Source organism: Ursus arctos, unplaced genomic scaffold (genome assembly GCF_023065955.2).
Source record: "Ursus arctos isolate Adak ecotype North America unplaced genomic scaffold, UrsArc2.0 scaffold_36, whole genome shotgun sequence".
Classification (NCBI taxonomy): Eukaryota; Metazoa; Chordata; class Mammalia; order Carnivora; family Ursidae; genus Ursus; species Ursus arctos.
Window position 1 is genome coordinate 6,498,845 of NW_026623050.1, and position 23,603 is coordinate 6,522,447.

Here is a 23,603-nt window from a genome sequence, read left to right on the forward strand (position 1 = left end):
ACTGGGAGGAGAAAAGGAGCTAGGGAAGCAGACAGACAGGCTCAGAAACCAGGAGGGCGTTTTGGAAGGCCAGGCTCCACCTGGTGTATTCAGGGAAGCTGGCCTGTGGGTGTCCAGAGGGGCTCAGGCTGCCGACCTGCACATCCCCCTGGTTCTAAAGGGTCTGAGTGGCTGGCTTCTGGCCCCCCCAACCCAGGAAGCTGGCGCCCACGCTGCCCAGCACCCACTGTGTGCCGCTCTCCCTGTGCCCTTCACAGCAACTCCAGCTGAGACCCTGAAAGGGGAGTTTGGCCCAGCTGCGGCCAGGGCCAGCCAGCTCTGTGGTGTGGGGCGCCTGGGGGTGTGGGGGGGGGGCGGGTTCTGGCTTCTGCGGGCTGGGGAGCTGCCTCTGAGCCTGGCAGGCAGCCCTTCCTTTCCCTCCCCCTCAGTAAAGGAAGGCAGGGAAAAACGTGTTTTTATAAATAGCTCCAGCCCCAGCTGATTTGTAAATTCAGTGGGTTTTTTGTGTCAATGACATCACCCTCCTCCCCATAGCAACCCCCGACGATATCAAAATTGCCAAGCAACGTTGGAGCAGCTCAGCGCCCCAAACGAGCAGGTCGCTGCCTGAGGATTTAATGGAGAAATCCCAAAGTGAGCCTGGGTGCGTGGTGGAGGAGGGGCGCGCTGCGGCGGGGAAGGAGGCCGGAGCTCGCGCGCCGTGCAGCCTGCCAGGCAGCCCCGGGCCAGCTGGCGCGCCCCGGCCAAGGCCACGCGCCCTTTGACAGCCCTGCTGTCGACAGCAGATGGGGGAGGGCACTGGCCTGATGTGCCAGGAGCTGGGAGCAGCCATCCAGGTGACTAAGCCGGCCCACTGGCACTGAGTCACCTGCTGGCCCTGAGATCTCTTCCTTCCCTTTCGCATCTGATTATTCTGGGAGCTGGAAACTCGAGCTGCACCTGGGTCCCGCCCCTTCCCGTTCTCCCCTCTCTACCTTGGGCTCCGAGGAAGATGGGACCCGTCAGGAATCGGCTGCCACCCCCTAAGGACATGGAAGATGCTGTGGGGGCCCGAGGTTCCGGGAGAGAGATGCTGGCTGGCCAAGTGCAATAGCAGACATGGTGATCGGGCTGCCGTGTCCTCCGGAGGTGTCAGGAGAGAAGGGGAGACTGGTCCGTGCTAACTGGAGTCCTCCCGGGCTGGCTTTGAACTCCCCTCCCACAGGATACTGCTGTACACGAGTGGCTTCTAGGGCCAGAGTGGCATTTGAAGAGCGAGGCTGGATTGGCTTAGGCCGGCCTGGGCAGGTAGGTGGCTCTGTGCTGGGTGTGGCCCCACGTGTGTGTGAGAGGGCGCGTGTCACCCCCCACCCCCACCCCTGCTGAGGACAGAGGGCTGGGGATGGGGGACTTGGCAGCAGTTCACCCCACGGATGCTGGGCCCCCCAGGGCCCTGAGGTGGGTGCTGTGGAAAAGGGACCCCAAGCCCCCGGCCTGAACAGGTGAGGCGCAGATCGAGCTCAGACAGGCCCAGTCCCCCTCTGAGCCCACGGGACAGAGACTCGGGAGCACCTCCAAGTCGGGAATGGTGCAGAGGGTTGGGCCAAGGATGGAAGCCAACCCGCCAGGGGGCCAGACGGAGCCTCGGCTGCCCCCCCTTCTGACAGCCCCCGGGAGTTGTGTCATTCGACCGCGTAGTGCCAGTCAGCACCTAAGTGTGTCCCCGGCCCAGCCGACAGGGACGCATGCCCCGAGCGGGGTGCGGGCCGGGGCACGTCTTCCCCCTCCTCAGGACCCCGCTGGGGGCCGCCTGAGCCCCCGGCCCCCACGGAGCATGCTCCGGCGTGTCAGGCAGAGGGGCGTGGGCCACCTCCCGCCGCCTCCCCCAGCCTCCCCCGTGTAGCTGGCAGCCTCACGGGCACACCGGTGAGTAAGCCGCCAGGGGGAGGACGGCTGTGTGCCCACAGAGGCAGGACGACACCAACCAGGAGCCTTCAGGAGAAGCGGCTCAGCCAGAAAAGCACTGAGCTTTGCTTCTGTTCCTTTTTCTCTTTTTCTGCCTGAAGGGAGTGCCTCTTCCTGGGCTAGAGACGAGCACCGGCCTGCAGGGAGGAGCACCAGGCCCGGCGGCCCCAAGGAGTGGCCACGGTAAGGCCCCTGCGGCCGCTGCGGGGTCGGGCTCCCCGGGCGGGGCTGGGGGGCCCAGGCGTCCGGGCCGCCCACCGCCCGGGACAGGGGCAGAGGCTGCGGGTTTCTAGGAGAAGGAGCCCCACACCCCACCCGCTCCGCCGCGGCCTTTCCAGGTTGAGGTTGAAAGAGCCCGGGGCAAGCTGGCTTCTGGCTTCCCACCCGAGGGAGAAATGCTTGTTCCTGCCTTTCTGCTCTTCTGCCTTTACCTCCCCCTCCCGCCGCAGGGCCGAGCTGGTGTGGTGCACCCGGACGCCCCTCGGGGAGGCCCCTCTCACCCCACCACCTCTGGGGCACTCGGCTCAACTATTCATCCCACAAATATTTATGGAGCATTGCTGGGGCTCGCAGTCACACCCTGATGCAGAGTCTGACCTGGCTGAGCTTCTGACTCTGAAACTTGGCTTCAGGTCAGGTTCAGGGGGGCTGCCTGGCTGAGCACCATCCCTTCTCACAGGCCTCAGGCTCCCCACCTCTGCGGCAGGGTTGATGACCTGGTTGGCTCCAGGGGTCACGCCCACTGAGCTCGGGGTTTAAATTGCCGGGGCCCCACCGAGAAGCCAGGTGAATCCAGCGTACACAGTTTGTTCTTTCCCTGGTGTCACAGAGCAAGGTTGGAGGGTCCTGCGTGGGGGTCTTTCCCTAAGCTGGTTCTGGTGGCAATGGGGTTCCAGGAGTAATGGATGGACTCAAGGCCACCCGACTCGGCCCCACAGAAGCTCATCAGCTAGGAATAAGGCCTTTGGGCCAAGCAAGGAGTCCCCTCTGCAGCTTAGGAGTGGCAAACCTGGGAGCCCTACTGACAGGCGTGCCTAGCCAGGAGGGGCTTGGCACTGGGAGCAAGGCTTCTAGAAACACCCAGCTGGGGTGAAAAGCTCTGTGCACCTGAGAATGGGCACAAGGTGGAAGTGTGGGGGCTGCATAGACCTTCCAGGCCCCCAAAGACAGACTGATGATTCTTTGTGAGCTGAGCTCTCTAGGCTGTACCAGGCACAGGGAAGGTGCAGGCCGGTCTGGGGTCTCTAGCCACAGCAAAGTCCACTCAGCACAATTCCCAAGGATGACCAGGAATGCCCTCTGTCCTGGAGAAGGACATGGGACTGGAGTCCAGATGAACCATAAGTGTCTCCCATTCAATTAATCTCCATACCTGGCTCCAGTATGAGGAAAATGACCCAGCTGTGACAGTAATTTGCCTCCTTGCACAAGGTGACTCTGAGCCTAGGGGTCTCCCAGGTGTGCAGAGCCGAGCGGCAGCTGGCCAGCTGGGGGCAGAGTGACAGAGATTGTGGATGCCAGACAAACAGCAGACCAGCTGCCTGGGTGAGGAGGAAGCAGAGGATAGAGGGCAGGGCATAGGGGGCATAAGGGGCAGGAGGAGGAAAGGTTGCCTGGGCTTTTAAGAGGGCTTGGGGAGGGCTCTGGATGGCTGGTTTTCTTATGACCTGCCCACCTTCATGGGAGGCGCTGAGCAGGACAGAGGTGGAGACGCTGAGAGACTGTGCTCCTTACCCAAACAGTCCCAGAGATGCTTCCTTTTCTTTTTCTTTTTTTTTTTTTTTTAAGATTTTATTTATTTATTTGAGAAAGAATGAGAGAGAGAGAGAGCATGAGCAGGCGGGAGGGGCAGAGGGAAAGAGAGAAGCAGACCCCCCACTGAACAAGGAGCCCAATGCGGGAGTCCATCCCAGGACCCCTGGATCATGATCTGAGCTGAAGGCAGGTGCTTAACCAACTGAGCCACCCAGGCGCCCCCCAGACATGATTTTAACACACTGTGCCCTGGGTGCAGAAAGCAGGAAGGACTGTCCTGTGGCCTGAAGCAGAGCCCTTCCCATAGGATACCCTCCACACTGTAAGTGGGAAGGCCCAGAATTCAGGACTAACTTGGGCAGTCGGAAGGTTGCTAGCAACCTCATAAACAGGCAGAGCCAACCGGTTGGAAGGGAGCATGGAAAATGGAAGCTTTGGAGGCAGAAAGAGCTCTCCACTCCCTGAAGCCAAGCTGGCCCTGTTGCCCCCGGGGAGCATGCTGACTGGTAGCTGCCCCCTTCTGAGCTCAGCCTGAGGGCCCACTCAGGGCTAAGGTGAGAAGCACGAGACGAAGGGGAACTTGACTTGTCTGTTCTTGGCAAGACCTTCGCTCAAGGCAGCACATGGAGATGGCAATTGGCGCCTGGTCCTGGCTTGCTGGCTTGCAGGGAGGGAACAGGGCTGCCTGACTACTAAGTACAAAACACATGTGGCAGGGACAGGGGGTGGGAGAAAGTGCTGATAAATGAAGGACCAAGCCCGTCCCCTGGGGAGCTAACAGCTCCTCAGCAGAGCAGTGGAAAGGGAAGCTGAGCTTGGAGCCGACCCCACCAGAAACCAGCTGAGCTACAGAGCCTGGATCAGCAACAGGGTGGTGGCATTCTTCGGCCCACCCTGGGCCCCAGACTCATGGCTGAAGCTGTCAGCCATGACCCATCCAGTCCAGATAATTTATGAATTTAGACCAATGCTGGGAGATGGATCTTAACATAGAACTTAACAAAGATGGACAAAAACGGATTCGTTGAGAGTGGAAAGCAAAGGAAGAAGCAGTTCGAACGGCAGTGGGTGGAGGATGAATGCTCAAGGAGACAGACAAGTGCAGGAAGAGGGAGAACGCTGGGAAGCAATGTGGTACCAGCTCCAGTCTTTCCTGAAGAGCAAATTGTCTGCCCCTGAGTTTGTCTAAGGAATGACTTGAGTCTGTGGAGAGTTTCCTTCTCCATCTGGGGTCTAGTTTCAGGTCTTGAGGACTTAGGCAGTAGACAGTGAAGGAATCAAGAGGCCTGGTCCCCTCTTTGAGTCTGGAATTTTGTCACGTGGTGGCCCTGATTCGTTGAGGGACGATGTACTCCTGAGCCCCATCTGAAGCACAGACTTGGAGAGGCTGCCTGCAGGGGGCCGGACCGAAGACCACGGGGGACTTCTTTTTATTTTTTTTTCAGATTTTACTTATGTATTTGACAGAAGGAGACAGCCTGTGAGAGAGGGAACACGAGCAGGGGGAGTGGGAGAGGAAGAAGCAGGCTCATAGCGGAGGAGCCTGATGTGGGGCTCGATCCCGAGACTCTGGGATCATGCCCTGAGCCGAAGGCAGATGCTTAACGACTGAGCCACCCAGGCGCCCCACACAGGGGACTTCTTGATCACTCTGGCAAGTAACTTAGAAATGCCAGGAACCATTAAGGTTCAGACTCAGAGACTTTATGCTTTTTCTGCCAAAGTTATCTGTTCTATGGATTTAGGAAAGGTAATGTCACGTTCTGTTCACCTGAAAAAACAAGAACAAAGTATGTCCCAGAACATGACATACTTTCATATGCTGGGGGAATACGGATGCGAAAAATGGGTTCCAGTTCCCCCAAAACTGCATGGAGCCACATTAGCCCCAGCAAAGGGACACCCATGGTGGCCACCATTTTCTATCAAACCTCTTTATAACACATCAGGCAGTGCAGAGACCCAGGTCTTTACAGAGGGAAGACAATGACTTTTTTTGCACACCTGTGGGTTTTCTGTGGCAACCTTCCCCTCTCGAAGTGTTGCCTCAGTCAGCAAATGCTGGCGTCTCTCTGCTTGGCTCTGGTTTGCCCAGGTCTCAAAGCACTCAAGCCCCGGGGCCAATGGCTAAGGGGGCGGAGGCAGATCTGTGTTCTCTTGCACACTCAGGCTGATCAGGACGTGGAGAGGGGGACCTCTGGGTGCTCAGAGAAGCAGGTCCAGAAAGCTCAGGTCAGCTAGTGGGTTGTTCTGGTCTCTGATCCCAGTGCAGCAGGGACCCAGCCCGCTCCACCCCGGGGGGCAAATAGCTACCAGCCAGTCACCTTTACTCAAGGTAAAGTAAAGGTGCTGCCTGCCGGCCTGCCCAAGCTCCTGAAGGCTGCCGGAACAGCAGCAGGGTGAAAACCGGGAGGACTGGTTCTTTGCTTCAGCTTCCTGGCCAGGAGCCTCCAGCCTCCATTTTCTTTCTTTTAGCTTCAAATGAGGAATTGCACAGGAAGGCACAGAGGGGAGAGGGAGCCGGGGGACCATTTATTCCACCACCTCACGGGCATCCAGAGCACAGTCTGGGGGCCGTGAGGTGGGGTGCAGAGGAGGAAAGGACTGCCCCTGAAAGGAGCTCGCCACCTCGGATGGCCATAGCACCTTCAAGCCAAAAGGAGTCCCTAAGAATGTTTACTCAAGCCCCATAATACTATAGAGGGAAGCAGAGGCCCAGAGAAGCAAAGTGGGTCCTGAGATCACCCAGCTGACTGGTGGCAGAGCCTTGGTTTCAGGCCTTGGGGGTGCCCACCTCCCAGTCCTGTACTCCCTCACCACCCAGGCTGCCCTTCTGTCAGCAGCAGCGTCAACGGTGCCCCCCAAGCAGGGGCAGGCAAAAGCTGCAGCGGAACCTGATGGTTCGAGGAGACAGCCTGGCCCAACACACTAAGAGGCCAGACAGGTCCTGATGCTCGGCTGTGCCTCCTGCCCTAACAGGGACCTGGCCTTGCCACACCCACCGCCCCGCCCCGCCTCACCCCGCCCCTGCATCTCGCTCAGCAAGCAGCCCCAGCTCAGCCCAAGTTCATTGCTCAGTGCCCCCCAAGGAGAGGCTTTGCCCCCACACTGCCCCACCCCTCCTCCAGGATACTCTCTGATAAACAGAACCAGCTAATTCATAAATGGATTGATTTGACGTTCTCCTTGTCCCAGGAGGCATTTTACCTTTTACCATAAGGCTGGCAGCCGTGTCTTAAACCAAAGAAGAAAGTAATGACGAAGGTATCCAGGAATGAAAGAGAGATTCTGGGCAGAAGTCAGAAGAGGCGCGCAGGACACCCTGTTATTTCCAGTGGTCTTTTCACCAGTACATACTAGGAACCCAGGCAGGAAATTAAATGTCCGGGGTTAGATCCCAGAAGCAGGAGGCCTGTCGCCTGTCATCTGTCACCCTTATCACCAGGCCCAAGCTGGACAAGAGAACTTGTATATTGCACTATAGGGGTCTTGCTGGAAGATGGTGGGTCTGGGACCCAGAAAGGTGGGGTCCCATCCCCAGGGAGGGATGAAGTCAGGCCCAGAGGCAAGAATGCAAGGCCAGGAGTGAGCATGCATGCAGAGCTCTTGGGGAGGAGAGGATGGTCAGCCAGGAAGAGCTGGCCCCACACAGTCCGTCATCCCAGCAAAGGCCATTGTGCCAGCCACTGGTGAGGACATGGCAGTGCGACCAGGACCCCCGCCAAGTCCGTGTTCACATAAAGTTCCTGCGGGCACCATCCCTGGGGTAGTCAAGGCATGGACCAGAGACTGAGGAAGGAAAGCCCCCACGAAGGGATGGCAGTAGCTGCCTGGGCCCCTCCAGGCCCCTCTAAACATGGGCCGGCCCAGCCAAGTGGCAGTTAGACAGGCCATGCCGTCTAACACTGACCCAGGGCAGATGCAGAAAGCCGAGTTCAGGGAGCACTGTAGCCAGGGAGTCAATGTTCCCAAGAGGCCACAGGCCAGAGCGTGTGAAGTATCTGCATTTAGAGCTAAGGTGTTGCCCCCAGACAGTTGGGGACGGGGCCTGGGCAACCAATAGCGTGTTTCCTCACACTCTTTCCTTCCCTGGGGCTCCGGTCTGGACCCTTACCTGGTCAGGCACGAGCCTTCTGCTCCCCCCCCCCCCCACTCACCTGTCCTTCCTGAAAGCCAGGCCCTGGGATCAAGGGCATGGGTGCCAGTCACGGCCCTGACCCGGCCTCAGACCAGGGACAATGGTGAGAGGCTCAGAGGAGGGAGGAAAGGACAATGAAAAGTTTCCATTCAAGCTGCTTGCAGCTGTCAGCTCTGCCAGCAGAAATGCTAGCCAGAGAGCTAAACTGCCAGCAACAGACATTTGCATGGAACTTTGGAGCCCATCAAGAGCAAGGGCTGCGAAGTGATCACAGTGAGAAGATATTAAATGAATTCATCATGTCTCTAAAATGGGTGTCCTTGGGGCGCCTGGGTGGCACAGCGGTTAAGCATCTGCCTTCGGCTCAGGGCATGATCCCGGCGTTATGGGATTGAGCCCCGCATCAGGCTCCTCTGCTATGAGCCTGCTTCTCCCTCTCCCACTCCCCCTGCTTGTGTTCCCTCTCTCGCTGGCTGTCTCTATCTCTGTCAAATAAATAAAATCTTTAAAAAAAAATAAAAAATAATAAAAAAAATAAAATGGGTGTCCTTGGCAGGTAGGTGGCCCGTTCTGTTTCCAGCCCTCCCCAGGGTAGCTCCTACCCCCATGAAGCTGGGAAGGGTGCCGCAGCCAGCTCCACCCCTGCTTCAGCCCCTTGAGGCAGGTGGACGGTGGCCCCGGAGTCTGAGCACTTGTCCACATCACCAGGCCGCTTAGGGCCATCAGACAAGTTCAGCCTCCAGTGTCAGTCTGCATTTGGGGAGGACAGGCCTCCGTATCCCCAGCAGCACAGGAAATCTAGTACAGATGCAGGGCTTGAGAAAAAGGCAGGCAGAGAGAGGGTGGAGGCTTCTAGGTATGGTTCACCTCTGCTAAGGCTCAGAATGGCACAAAGACACATCTGTCCAGCCGCTGGACAGGTGAGTCCCATGGGCTTTCCCCAAACACCTAACGGCCCAGGCAGTGCTGCCACCCGGGGCTAGGGTTCTCTCTCTGGGATCTGTAGTTGCTAGATCTACTGGGTGGACGTAGTAGCAGGTTCCCCTGAAGAATCCTCGGACTCTGCCCTTGCAGCACCCACACTGGGCTCTACTGCTCCCTGTAGCAGCTGTGTGCATGCCTGGCATGGGGGAGGGGAGTTTCTGCCTGGGTCCCTTTAGCAGCTACGGGGGCCAAGGGTCAAGAACCTCTCACCCCGTCTGGGAGTGCGGGTCCCCGGGACTCTGATACCCTAGGCTCTAGCCTTGTCATTCCATCCCCTTCCCAAGAGAGAGGGACACTGTCTCCCCAGTTATACACATCAAGAAACTGAGACTGAGACATGCAGGAAGCCTAGAGAGGCAGAGGGCTCCGACCCAGCAAGAACCCATGGTCTCTGCAGCAGCACTGTCCACCTCTCTCCTGCCTAAGGGCCCCTCCATCCATACTCCCAGGCCCTCAGGGGTTTGCACCCGCCTCTCGGCCCCATCACAGGAGGGGCACTGGCCCAGGCTGCCCCACGAGCAGGAAGGGACAGGTACTGGGCACCCTGGACAAGAGGGAGAGGACGGGGTCTTTTCCTAAGTGGGCCTCTCTCCTGGGTCCAAGGGCTGCAGGGTGAGTGCACAGCTACCCCTCCTGGGGCCCCGGCTCCAGGAGCTCCTCAAGCCAAGTAGCAAGCGGGGGCACCAGCGCCCACCGGCCCAGCCATGCCGCATGCGGGCCTGAGCGCGCCAGGCCTGGTCTAGGTCTGTGGAGGACAGATGGCTTGATGAGGGGTCTTCAGGCAGCATGCTGGTTCGTGACGGGAAATCTAGCACCCTGCTCCTAGCAGGGGACTCAGTGACAGGGTGGAAGAAAGTGAGGCCCCTCTGCCCCACATACCCACTGCCACGTGGGGGTCCTCATGCCCTTCTCAGAAACGGGGGAGGGATATTTCCCACATACACTGTGTCACGTGACTCACCCTTCCTGGGTGGTGGTCAGAGTTGGCGCAAGGAGGGCAATCCTCCCCGCTCAGCTGTTTCCTGGGACTTGACCCCACATGATCAAGTCACGTCCGAGAGTCTGAGTAGCACAGATAAGAGAACAAGCTGGGGGCAGATACACTGGGGTCAAGTAACCACAAGACCTTGAGCTCGTCCCTTACCCACTCAGCCTGTTTCCTCGTCTGTAGAGTGAGAATATAATCGTATAGCGCTTCTGTGCCGGGGCTGTTGTGAAGACGAGTAAGATATGTGTAAATACTCACGAACTGGCAGCATTACTATTTCTCTTACTAGAGGAGGGCAGAGTCACCCAGAGGAAGGAGCCCTGGAAGGAGTAAGTAAGCCTGTCAGCAGTTCTTGATCCCCAGGAAGCTTCTGAAGTCACGGAGCAGAAAGGTACAGGGAAAGGATAATGTGTTTTTGTTTCTAAACCACAAGCAGATCCGTATCTTTCCTCTTTGGCCCTAACCTGGGCTCTCAGCCCCGGCTTAGGTGCTCAGATGTTCCAACAGGCCCCAACAGCCAAAGGCTGAGAGAGAGCTAGCTGGGAAGCACCCGCCCTGCTCTGCGGGGCTGCCCTGATGCCCTCGCAGACAGTACTGCTTGGCCAGTGCCCCAGAGCTGGAGTGGCTCCAACGGCATTGCCCATTGAAATGTCAGTTGTCCGTGTCCCTGTAGAGAGCTCCTGCCCGATCTGAGAATGGCAGTGCATGGACAAGCAGGAGGCCTATGCCAGCCACCAGGGTTCTCCAAAGAAGGCTGTGCCTGGTCCCTTACCCTGTGCTCAGGACTCTAACCTGGGAACAGGGCTAGAGGGAGGCACATGAATGCTAGAGGAGTCACTGTCCCCCAGACTGCTCCTGCCACTGCCTGGGCAAGGCTGAGTCGGGCGTGGATCAGAGGAGGATGGGGGTGCGGGGCGGGGGGACTTAATCACAGGACGAATTCTGCACATCCCAGTCGTCCCATTTTGTAGAGGGTCATCCAACCCAGTGCAGCAGACCCACCTGTAGATGGGACTGGACGTGCAGAAACTGAGGTTGGGAGGGGCCCAGGAGGTCCCCTAGTGTTGTCTAGTATCCAGGATGGGAACCTTTTCTCTAGCATATCTCACTGATAGTTATCTGGGTTCTTGGATACCTCCAATGTTGGGGGATTCATTACCTCCCCTGGTCAGTTATATTTGGGAGTCTCTGACTCTCTTCAGGCCCCAAACCCAATCTCTGCTCCAAAAGGACCCCAGGGTTTCCTAGACTCACTCCTACAGGGTGAGGATGGGACTTGACTAGTAGCCTTTCTGGGACACCCAAGCCTGGATTCAAACCAGATTAAATACCAGTTCATTTCTGATAATATTCTAATGGTCAGTCACACTTTATCGTAGTCCAACAGTTCAAAAGTACTGCTTGGAGCTCTAGTTTTGGTATAGAAGTTATCTGAATTTTTTTATAAGTTATTTGTATTAAAAGAAAATCATTCATGTGTGCACTTGTGAGTCAGTAAAAAGTAATTTAGGGTGTTGATTCTAGGTCCAACGTCATGCAGTTCATTCTAGCTTTGTTCCTGGTTCATCTCAAATCCTCAACAACCAGTTTCCAGAACGCTCCCACCCAGCACAGCTTGCTTCCAGTAGCCAGCATTCAGCCAGTGCTCCCACATCTCTAAGGGGAAAGCCACCCTTGTACCTGCTGTCCCCTCCCCGCCACACGGCCCCCTGAGCCTAGGCTCAGCAGGCAACTTCCTGAGGGGATGCAGGAGGTTAGGGGTTGGCTCACAGGGTCAGGCCTCAGTGTTGCCCTGTCAGAGGAAAGAGAAGGAATCTTCTTGGGAAAGACACAAAGAGGAGGAGGGGAGACAGAGGGTAAGAAGAGGAGCAGAGACTAAATATACGTAAGAGCGTGTGGAGGCGGGCAAGGGGACCTGCACTTAGCTGCCCAGCTGCCACACCACTAAGCCCTATAAGCAATAGAGCCCATATGCAAATGCTTTATCTAGAAATTGCACCCATAGATCTAGAATCAGTGAATAAAGGCAATACATGGCAATAGCGAACTCAATAACGGAAGTTCGAGGCACCCAACGATGACAAAAATCCCAGCACTGTCCTCAGTCCCCGCTGTGACATTGGCAGTCATCCAGCCACTGCTTGGGAGCAGCCACTCAAAGTCTAGATATACCGAATTTCAGAGCCAGAATCCCCCCAGCACTCAGTCAGATACAGCCCTGTCTGGGGGCCCAAGTCTAGGACAGCAAGGGTCTTCTCACTTCCTGGTTTAGGGAAGAGACAGACAGGTGGCCCTGCCTCTGCCCCACAACATATCGACCCTCTAATTCAAAAGAAGCAGGGTAAAGTGCAGCCAGGAGTGAGCCCCTCTGAAGGGCCATCCTGCTCCTAGGCCAGGGCGCTGCAGGGGACAACCTGGGGATGCCAGCTGTGTAACCAGGCCCATTCTCCGAGAATGCAAGGAACTCAAAAGCTTTCTTTTTCCGAGGGGTCCCCTTGGGGGCGGGGGGCTGGGAACCTTGAGGCTGAGGTTCTCAGAACTGAGCCGCGTCTGACGAGGAATTTGGAATCCCTTTAAATCCTGGCTTTCCCACCCGAGAATGGGCCTTGTCGGGATGGGACAGACAGGTTTTAGGACTCCAGCTGAGACTCCCCAGTGAGTCTAGGTGGGTGCACTCGCCCCGCTGCCCCTCTGGCATCCGGGAGGAGTCGGCGCGCGGCCTCCAGACGTGCAGCTGCAATGCCAATCAACGAGTTAATTACACACCGAGGCACTCAGCGGATAATCCAGGTCAGGCCCCTGCGCGGCCCTCCAGGGGCCACGGGGCCACGGCAGGTCGCAGCGGACCCGACCCGGATGAGGGCCCCCAGGCGAAGGGCCGGCCAGGGCGGGAGCCGAGAGTTTAGAGGAAAAGGGTCGAGCAGGGGAGCGCCCCTCGGGCGAAGAGGCTCCTGGCCATGGCCCCTGCACCCCTGGGCGACTTTTCCCGGGCTTTGTGTTCGCCCTGTCCTACCTGAGGCCACACCCTGAAATCAAACTCGCGGCCAGGTGAAGCCGGCGCTGCACAAACAAGTAAGCGCGGCCTCTCTCCGCCGTTCCCGGCGCCGCCGAGGTCCCTCCCGCGGAGGGCGGGCCCGGCTCCCGCGGCCTCCCCGAGCTCTCCAGGGACTTCCCGCTGGGCAGGTGGGTGCCCCGGCCAGCCCGGGAGGCCGGCGACCCCTGGGGGGGGGGGACCGGGACGCAGGGACAGGTCTCCCGCGCGCGCGGCCTCCTTTCCCCGGGTTTTCAGTCCCTAAAGTTCGGGGCTGGCCGGCGCCCTGTGCACCCAGGAGCGGCCGTGGGGAGGGCGCGGGGCTGACGGGCCCGGAGCGCCGGTACCGGGAGCCGGCGCAGCTGGGGGCCGGACCGACCTCCGCGTGTGCGCCGCCGCTTCCGGCCCAGCTGCTGGGGCTGCTGAGGCGCGGGGCTGGGGGATTCGCGCCCCAGAGGGGCGCCGCATGCGGGCCTGCGAGGTGGGGCCGGTGGCCGCGCTGAGTCGGAGCGGAGCGCGGTGGGGACAGCGGCCCGAGGCGGTGCTGCGCCCACTGCCCCTCCTCCCCGTGCGCCGGGCGCGGAGCCCGCCACCTCGCCTTGTACCTGAGATGGTGGCTCAGTCGGGAGGCAGGCCTGGGGCGGATCCGAATGCTCTGGATTCGGCAGGTCGCAAAATCCACCGAGACACATACAACATTTGTCACAATGCATTTCTGATCTCTTTCCACCCAGGCCTCGGAGGACTAGCCAGGGAAGGTCCTCAGTCTTCCCTCTCCTCGGTGCCTGAGAGATCTGCCCACTGAAGGGTGAGGAGTCGAGAGGAAGAGGAGGCGAGGAAGCGGCCAGGAGGTGAGTGAGGAACCTTCAGCCCTTGTAAGGTGTCCAGGAGCCTTCTCAAGACCTCCATGAGGGACAGGCTGGAAGGGGCAGTGGACAGGCTGGTGGCCCTCCTGGGACGCTCTGGGTACTGTTAGGCAGGGGCAGTGGTCCCTCCTAGGTGCCATTTCTCCATCCTTACTGGATGTGCACTGTAACTCCGGCCAGCCCACAGCAGGAGGCCCCGGCGCAGACTTCTGCCTGCCCCTGGCCCAGTCTCTGCTGTGGTCAGGTGTGATGCCTGTCTGGGGCGAGCCAGTGTCACGAAGGCCGGGGCACTGAATTCTTGCTTGGGAAGGAGGCTCCCGAACAGGAAGGGCAGCAGCCGGCCCAGTGTCTGCACTGAGCAGGCCCGGAGGCAGCCCCAGGCAGAGGTGCTGCTCCGCACATCCCAGCCTGCTAGCTCATTGCCCACATCTCCCAACCTGCTAAAATGGATCCAGCTGTTCCCACACCCGTGGAAGATGAGCAACATCCCATCTGGGATCTAGACGCTGCTAGGAGCACCCAGGGCTAAGACGTGAAGAGCTCCCGGCGTGTGGGCTGGGTTTTCTGTGTCTTGTCCTATTCTGGTGTGTTTTCGGCTCCCCCGACTTGTTTTCCTAGGTAGGGGAAAGAGGGGCGTCAAGACCGTGTCTGTGCTCGGGTCTTTTGGAACTGTTACAGCATCTACTGTAATACTGCGAGTCCTCCTCGGGCCATACATAGGACAGTAGCGGAGAACACATTTGGAATCAGAAAGAGCTGGGTTCAAATTCTGACTTCGCCTTCTATTTATTCCTTAAGCGAGTTGTTTTACTTCTCTATAAACTTAAATGTCCTCACCTATGAAACCGGGCGATCGAGCGTGCCTCAGAGGAGAGTTGTGAGAAGTCACGGTGATAAATAATCAACGTCCAACAGCCCCAGCCGTGAGCCACCTCCTCACGCTCTAGTTATTACTTAGGAAAAGTTAAACTACCCAAGCCCTGGATTCTCCTGGAGAACTTTGAGAATGGTCTGGCTCTGTGGCAGCAGACTGGGGAGGGTTTACCGCAAGCCATGGGAACAAAGTAAAGGCAAAGGGTCTGTGGTGGGCAGGTAGAGGTGGCCCGGGAAGGGGCCAGATCTGGAAGAGGCGGGGATGTACTGTATGGTGACTAACATAATATAATAAAAAATCATTATTAATAAAAAAAAAAAGATCTGGAAGAGGATCCAGCTTTGGAGGCAGAGACAGCAGGATGTTCTGTATGTGTCACAGGTGCTCACGTGTGTGTGGGAGACCCGGACACATTGTTGCCACAGGGCTGCCCTGGGCAGAGGGAGCCTCTGGCTTGAGGCTTCTAGTCCTAGCTCTGCCCTCAGCGGCTGTGTGACCCGGGGCAGGTCGTTTGACTTCTCTGAGCTCCAGGCATGTTAGCTTAGAGACAGTGGATTTGAATACCAGCTCCAAACTTACTATCTCAGACAGTCTTTCTCTCTGAGGCTCGGTTTCTTCACCTGTAAAACAGAGCTCATAATATCTAGCTTGTAGGATTGTGGCCATTAAATGCACTTATAAGCACCTAGCACAGCGTCTGACGTGTGCTATGCGCTTTACACCCATATGTGTGTGTATATTCCCTTCCTGGTCTCCTCCATCCTCTCCCCGGCCACCTGTCATCTTTCAGATGCACCCAGTAAAGCAGGTTTGACACATCTCACAGTATTGTGAGCATAAAGTCAAGAGGGGAACGACACAGAGATATAGGAAGTGAAGAGCTGTGAAACATAATCTTTTTGTGTGGTTAGGGGCCTTAAGCCTGTGACTGGGGACTCTAGAGGCTCGTTCCAGCCAGGGTCTAAGGACCCTGTGATGAGGACTCGGGCCTCTGCATGTGGAGGCTGCTGAAAATTGGGCAGAGTGAAGAGGGGTTCGACCTACAGCCCTTCCAGGAAGGCCATTCTTTACTTTTCCCTTGGAGATAACCCCGAGCCCGGGAAAGCCCAATGCTGTGGATTCTAAGTACAGTGAACGGAGGTCAGAGGGCTGCGCTGGCTTGGGCCGCTGCTGGACCACAGCACTGCATTAGTAGGCTGGAGCGGGCCCCGAGGCGGGCCTGAGTCAATATTGACCTTCCTGGCTGGCCAGCCTGGCTCTTTGGCCTCTCATTCAGCTGGAGTGTTGACACAAGAGATTGAATGAGCTTTATTATCATATTCTTTTCAACAACAGCCCCATTATCTCTCCCGCGGGGATTCGCTGGGACCTGTAGTGTGGGAATGGTGACAAGTGCAGGGAACCCAGGCATTTTGGCTTACATGCAGAATGCCCTCTGCCTGCACACTCAGCTTCTCTCTGGGTCTGTCCAGTGGGACAGCAAAACCTCAAGGTCCTGCTCAGCATCCTGGGGACACTCCCTGCTTCAGCACGGAGGCCCTGGGCAGATCTATGAGGCCCTCAAGCAATGGTCGTGAGGGGCACAGCCTGGCTCTAGGACCCAGCCACCCTGCAGGTGACCACTGAGTAGAAAAACACATGAAATTCTCTTCAGGCCCTTCCCCCTGGTGAGACTTGGAGGGGGGGAGGCAGGAAATGAGTCCCCTGACTCACGTGATGTGAAGAGGGGTAGATGGCAGGCCCAGATCTCTGCTAGAGACTGAGGGAGGGCAGAGATCAGCTCCATACAAAGGATGAGCAGCAGGGGACAGAAGGACAGAGGGCAGGGGCATCGGGGAGCGGGGAGGAGCTCCCCATCACTGAATGTATTCTAGCAGGCCACAGACATGTCCCTGTCAGGAGTGCCACTGAGGGACTGAAAGTTGGCCAGGGACAGAGGAGAGGCCAGACCCCATGAGCAAGTCCCCAGGCATGTACACTACCATCTCTCTGGCAGGTGGGGCAGATCAGGGTGGGGTCTAGCAACATCTCTTTGGAAAAGCAAGCCAAACTGCATGAGACCAAGGATTTTGTGTTATTCACCACAGTCCCTAGAACCTGGAGCAGAGTTGATGTACAATAAATGAATTTATTGAATCAATTTATATTTAAACAAACTCCAGAAAGTAAAATTTGAGAATATTCCTGGCCAATAAGAATACTTCAGTGAAAGGCTGGCTTCTGTTTACGATATTCTCAACCAGGGGGCCAGTGAGGCCCATCATTCTTCACGGAAGTGTGTGGATGACAGTTCCCAAAGTGGGTTACAAAGAATTTGGGCAACCTAGCTACAGCTCTCTGGGTGGAAGGGCCCGGCCCTGGAGGTGACATGGTCCTTTTTAGGCCCCTCTGTGCCTGGATGGTGGCAGTAGTGGAGGTACCTTTCTAAGTGCTATAGAACTTTGGGGCTTGGGGGGCCTGGGGGTTCAGTCAGTTAAGTGTCTGACTCTTGATCTCAGCTCAGGTCTTGATCTCAGGGTTGTAAGTTCAAGCCCCACATTGGACTCCATGCTGGGCATGGAGCCTACATAAAAAAGAAGAAGAAGAACTGGGGGGCTTACCTACCTCAGCATCATGATTCTAGAATTGTTCCTTCCCCAGGGCATCATGAATGGGTGTGAGAATGAGACAGGGGTGGTGGTGGGGGGGGTGACAGCTGTCTGCAGCAGCATTCACACCAGGTCAGAGAGACACAGGTCTTCCCCTTCTTTGCTGCTTTACTTGGGCAAATGACTTGATCTCCGTGAACATGGGATTCCTCGTCCACGTAATGGGTACAGTCATAGCCCGCCTTATAGGCTTGTGGGGACGAGATCCTAAATGTGACACGATCGGCCCAGAGCCTGGTGCTTACACTAAGCACTCCCTGCGTGACGACTGCCTGAGTGTTTAGGTATTTACTGAAAATACCTAAAATTGCCCCTTGAGCTTAGAACAGGTACTGGTCCCCTCCTCAAGTACCTGGGGACGCTGGCAGAGGTGAATGGGTCTGTTCCCTTGTCACCACTGGAAATGCTACAGCCTAGAAAGGAGGAGAGTAGGCCGAGGTCACAGGCAGGAACTCAGGACCCGCATACTCTGGGGCCACCCCAAGCCAGCGCTCAGTAGTGCTAAGCAGGCGCTAAGCCTCCCTCAGAGGAAGCCCATGTGTCCCTCCACTCTGGCTTACAAGCACTGGGAGGGGGGCCCACGGTCCCTCCTTTCCAGTCACCTGGATATGGAGGGGAATCCCACCGGCCTCATTCCTAAGAATTTACCAAGATCTCAGGACTGAGACAACCAACCAAATCCTGCCCCCCTCAGATTAGCTGCAAACTCCTCCGGACTCACTTTCTGGAAGCCACCTCCCCAGCCTGCAGCGCCTTCTTGTGGCTCCCTTCAGTGGGCTCCAGGTCCTTCCTTTGGAAGGGATCTGATGTGTGGAAATAGCCAAACCCCACTTGAAGCTGGGTGTGGAAGGTAAGGTAGGTGACTCAGCTGGACAGCAGCACTGCTGGTGAAACAGCTCGGTGGCCCTGGCACTCCAGGCCCTGGCGGTTGCACGTCTGCTCCCCCAGAGGAGCAGTTTGAGAGGGTGACCCACCCACTGTGGCTCTTCTCCTCATTCCCGTTGTGGCCTCTAGAGCAGCCTCGCCTAGCAGTACCCTGCTCCAGGGGGCCCACCGCCCAGACCCCTTGTAGTCATGGGACAGTAGCATCAGCCGTGAAGCTCTACCCACCACTCCTTGAGCCAAGCCTGCAGGTTCCTGGCTTGAGGCCGAGGCCCCGCCGAGCGGCCGTGGATCCGTGCTGGAGAGAATACACTCCTGCTGCTGCTGCCGCTTTTCTCATATATCCAGGCCCTGATGTCACAGCCATCAGCATGCGCTCCATGGAACATTTGAGCCACCCCTTGCAGGGCAAAACCCAAACCTGATTCCAAACAAAGTAAGGGGCAGCCTACACGTCAGGACAGCCCCGATCTCCTCTGGCTTCTGACTCACAGATGAGCCCAGGAAAAAAGCCTCGCAATCTTGATTGAGGGAGCTGGCCCTGCCTCCCCCCCTTCTCCACACTCCCATGAGTCCACACAGGCTGCTCAGCCCCATGGCTGTTCACAGAGACCCCAGGAAAGAGACGAACAGCAGCCCAACTCCCTCAGAACAAGCCTGGTGGACAGAGCAGGGGCTTTGGGACCAAATGTAGGTTCAGACCCCCAGCTCGGTCCTTTCCTGATTCTGTCCCCTTGGGCAAGTTATTTAGGCTCTCTGAGCCTCATCGACAATCGAGAATCATGGGTAATAACAGTAATTCCTACCCCCCCTGGGTTGGTGTGAAAATGAAATGAATTGATCCTTGGGAAGAGCCAAGCACATTCCCTTTCTGGCTCCTGTTCCTCTGACATGACAGCCATACTGTCAGGGACATTGGGCCTTTGGCTCCCTGAACTCTCCCACCAGCTCCACCCTCAGGAGCTGGGTGTGGCAGGATTTCCTCCAGAAAGCCTCTGCCAGGAACTGACAGGCCCCCCATCTGCCAGGCTCTGGCTGGAGGAAGCAGCCATAGCAGGAGCTGTGCTGGGAGTTTCCTTCCCAAACTGGTTTGGGCAGGGCTCTTCCCCTCCCGGTGCTGGGCATTCCCTCTGGTCCAGTCCGGGGCCAGCCAGCAGGTGACGTCTGCAGCCATTCAGAAGGGGGAAGTTCAAAGCATTCCTCAATCTCAAGGTTGGATCCCCGCTTAAGAAAGAACCTTCGGCATCTCCTCCCTCCCCTGTGTTGGGATGAGGCCTGCGACAGGAGGGGCTGGGGCAGCGGAGGGCTCCCTGAGCCCGAGCTGGTGCTTGGCTTCTGGCCATTTCTACTTCAGAGTGTCAGGTCCAGGTGGTTTCTGTCAGGCTAGGCAGAGGGAAAGGCAGGGACTGGCTCTCCGAGGGAAGATCATCTTCCTTCCTCCTCCCTCCTCCCTCCTCCCGGTATCTTCTTTGAGGAAAGCCCTCTACTCGGTGAGTGGAGTGTGCGTGCAAAGAGGTGGCGATACCAGGAAGGCAGCAAGGCAGCTCTAAGGGTCGGCCGGGCTGGTTTACCACCACGGGTTTACCACGGCCTCAGGGCTGATGCCGCAGCCACCCTCCCTCGGCCCCTGGGCCCTTGACCTTGGTCAGAAGTAGGAAACAGGGCTGGAAAATGGAGACCTAAAAATGGCAAATGGAGGCCTCTGTCTGGACCCGGTGTGCTCCAAGGACACGGGACCCGTTGCCAGAGAGATATAGGACGTCTGTCTGCATCTCAGGGGTTTCACACCCAATGACTTGTCAACATTGGACACCTGAGTGGGGGAGTGTGTCTCTTAGAAACTCAGACCTCATGATCACTCTTTATTCTAAAATGTTTTGTTTTCTTTATTTTTAAAAAATTCTCTGAAAGATTTTATTTATTTATTTGACACAAGCAGGTGGAGTGGCAGGTGGAGGGAGAGGGAGAAGCAGGTGGCGGGAGAGGGGGAAGCAGGCGGCGGGAGAGGGGGAAGCAGGCGGCGGGAGAGGGGGAAGCAGGCGGCGGGAGAGGGGGAAGCAGGCGGCGGGAGAGGGGGAAGCAGGCTCCCCACCGAGCAGGGAGCCCGATGTGGGGCTCGATCCCAGAACGCTGGGATCATGACCTGAGCCGGAGGCAGGTGCTTAACCCACTGAGCCACCCAGACGCCCCTTGTTTTCTTGAGAAAGAAATTCTAGAGGGGCGCCTGGGTGGCTCAGTCAGCTAAGCATCCAACTCTTGGTTTTAGCTCAGGTCATGATCTCAGGGTCCTGAGATCAAGCCCCGTGTCGGGCTCCCCCCTCAGTGCAGAGTCTGCTCGTCTCTCTCTCTCTCTGCTCCCCCTGCCCTCTCCCTCTAAAATAAATAAAATCTTGAAAGAAAGGAAGGGAAGGACGGAGGGAGGAAAGAAGGAAAGAAAGAAAGAAAGAAGGAGGGAGGGAGGGAGGAAGGAAGGAAGGAAGGAAGGAAGGAAGGAATGAATGAATCCTGGAATCCTAGAAAGAATCCCCTACTCCTAACCGTTGCCATCAAGAGTTCTGCTTTGGACAAAGAAAACCTTGGTAGTTGAATTTATCCCTGAGACCCATGGGTGTGGAGGTTTTGACCCCAGAACATCAAGGGTTCCGGGAGAGCCCAACAAACTAGGCTCCCATGTAGTCACCCACCCTGGACCTGGGGCAGGCAATGGCCAGACTGTGGGTAACCCCCTCTCCCATCCCCCCATTACTGCCTCCAGCTTATTATTTTAGCTTTCACATTTAGATCTGATTAATTTTGGGGTATGACATGAATTCATTTTTCAGGATTCTTTTTTTTTTCCCATATGGTTATCTAATTGTTTCAGCTACATTTTTTGAAAAGATCATCTGTTCCCTACCATATTGCAGTGTCACATTTGTCATAAATTAAGTGACCTTATATGACTGGATCTATTTCTGGATTCTCTCTTCTGTTCCATTGGGTGATTTGTCACTCCTTGTGCCAGGTCCACACTATATCGATTATTGTACTGTTACCATAAATCTTGGTATTTAGTAGTGTAATCCTTCAACCTTGTTCTTCAAGATGGGCTCTACTATTCCTGATTCTTTATGTTTGCTCTGTACATTTTCAAGTCAGTTTGTCAATTTCTACCAAAAGAAATATGCTGGGATTTTGACTGAGACTGAAACAAATCTATAGATTAATCTGGAAATAATTGATACCTTTATATCATTGAGTCTTCCAATCTATGAACATTCTTTAATAAATTTAATAATGTTTTATACTTCTCGGGGCGCCTGGGTGGCTCAGTGGGTTAAGCATCTACCTTCAGCTCAGGTCATGGTCCCAGGGTCCTGGGATCGAGTCCCACGGTGGGCTCCCTGCTCAGCGGGGAGCCTGCTTCTCCCTCTTCCTCTCCCCCTGCTTGTGTTCTCTCTCTGTCAAATAAATATAAACAATCTTTAAAAAAAATAATGTTTTATACTTCTCAGTGTAGGGACCTTGCACATCTTTGATTACGTTTATTCCTAGGTATTTGACTTTTTTTTTTTTTTTAATGTCTTCATGGACATTTTTTTTGAAGTTTCTCCTGGAACTCATTCATTATAAAAAATACATCCCAGGCACAGCCGAGCGGGGAAGATGCATGCGGGAAGCCCTCCCCGGCTGCTTCACCCTCCCAGTGCCTTGATGTGCGCACCAGCCCAGAAGCTCCCTGAATCCTGTCGTTTAGGGGTTTCTGTGGAGGCCTCAGTGCATAGGCACAATTGATTAAATCATTAGCCATTGATCATTAACTCCATCTCCAACCCCACTGCCTCCCCAGAGGTGGGGCAGGGCTGAAAGTTGGAACGTTCTTTCCATCTGGGATTGCAAGGGTGTTAGGAGTTGTATACCAGGAACGGGAAACTGAGACCAAGTATCTCTTTCCCATTGTACCACAGAATCTTTAAAAAAATTGTTTTTTCTATTTGTTTGTTGTTGGTATGAAGAAATACAACTGATTTTTTTTAATTGACCTGGAATCAGGGATCTTCTACATTCACTTATCTAATTCCAATAGTTTATATATAGATCTTTCTCGATTTTCTATGTACACGTTCATGTTGTCCCAGGCAGTGTTAGTCTCACCACATTCTGGATGCGTTTTTGCAGCCTCTCTTTAGGTGGGGATTTCCCATTAGCTAAGTGACTCGCTCTGATTTCTGACCCTACCTGCCCCCCCTCCAAAACCCGAGCTCAGTTCATTGCTTCCAGCAGCTCCCCACCTTCACTACCACAACCTGGGGTCCTAGGACTCTGTGGTATCCTTTTTCCTCAGACTTTTCCTACTGCCTCTGGGAAAAACTTGTTCTCAGGAGGGGACCCAGGAGGTGGATCCCAGGGCCATTTACCTTCTGCTAAAGATGCTATCCCCTTGCATTCCTGCAGAAAAAGCTGGGCATTCAGGTGGGGCTGGGGGAGTCGGGAAAGACGGATGTTTGGGGATGAAAGTATTAGCTTACTCTTCTTCAGCTCTTGGGTGTGTCCTTACACCTGCAAAAGAATGTGAGTTCACAGAGCAAGGCGGGGAGCAATGACACCATCAGTGAAGCTACTCTAGGGCCAGAGGGTCTATCGGTGAGGCTCTAAGCACAGGACTGCAGAATGAGGACTCTGGGAGCCAAAGCCTGAAAGGGACAAGGTGTTTTACCAAACTGCAAACCGTCTACACAATGGAGAGGTGGTGAGGTGGCCAGGTCCCCCAAATGAGGCATGGCCCTTTGATCAGCGAATCTGTAAGGAAAGGTATTGGGCATCTCTCCTGGATCTGGATCTGCTCACGTCCTGATTTCTGCAGGGCCCTGAGCTGGGAAACAGAGGTGCACAGAATCAGAAACATGAAAAAAGAATCAGCCCCCGTTCACCGGGGGGTCTGCTCACTTAAGCCTCCTGAAGCCTTGTGAGGCAGCCTTTACTAACCCTGTCTTATAAGTGAAGAGCCCTGAGGCACAAATCATTTAGGTAGCTTGCACAGAGTCTCCCCAAATTAGCAGGAGACTCCCCACAATTCGCCTGCAACTCAGCAGGTATATTTCACTCCAAAGGCCTTGGTCCTTGGGGCTCCTGCATAGGGGGATTTGCCTGCAGGGAGCATTTGGTAGACTCCCGGTGGCGTCAAGGCCCCAGAAGCAGCTGACATTCCAAGAGGTGTCACGTGGATTCTGATTGATTCACACGGGCTGAATCCCTCCTTGGGAAAGCTGTGGCTGTCTGAGGACCCCTGCCTTTACGAGTGGGCACCAGCTGCCTCCCACATCTGTGACGTCCTCCAGAACGTGCTAAAGTGACCAAGAAAATGCTGTTTCCAGAGTAGGAACCAAAGGAGAACCCTTGGCTCTGTCTGTTTCCAAATCTTTGGGGCTTTTGTTTCTTTGTTTTATATGCAAAAACTTGTATTCATTGCAAACGAGAACAAAACAACAAAAAAGAAAACGGTCAGAACCACAC

At 55.9% G+C, this 23,603-nt stretch overlaps 1 protein-coding gene across 2 annotated transcripts in view; it reads left to right on the plus strand.

Annotated features, from left to right (window-relative positions):
- The first annotated feature begins 914 nt into the window (after positions 1 to 914).
- PAK6 (p21 (RAC1) activated kinase 6) overlaps positions 915 to 23,603 on the plus strand; it is a 36,768-nt gene continuing 14,079 nt past the window's right edge. Inside the window, exons 1-3 of one of the 2 annotated variants that reach the window (XM_057306284.1) lie at positions 915 to 1,287; positions 2,046 to 2,127; positions 13,575 to 13,691. The gene's annotated coding sequence lies outside the window, so the exon portion shown is untranslated. Of the gene's footprint in view, positions 1,288 to 2,045; positions 2,128 to 12,917; positions 12,993 to 13,574; positions 13,692 to 23,603 lie in introns of those variants that run through there. The other variant, XM_026480034.4, reaches the window with a different exon arrangement.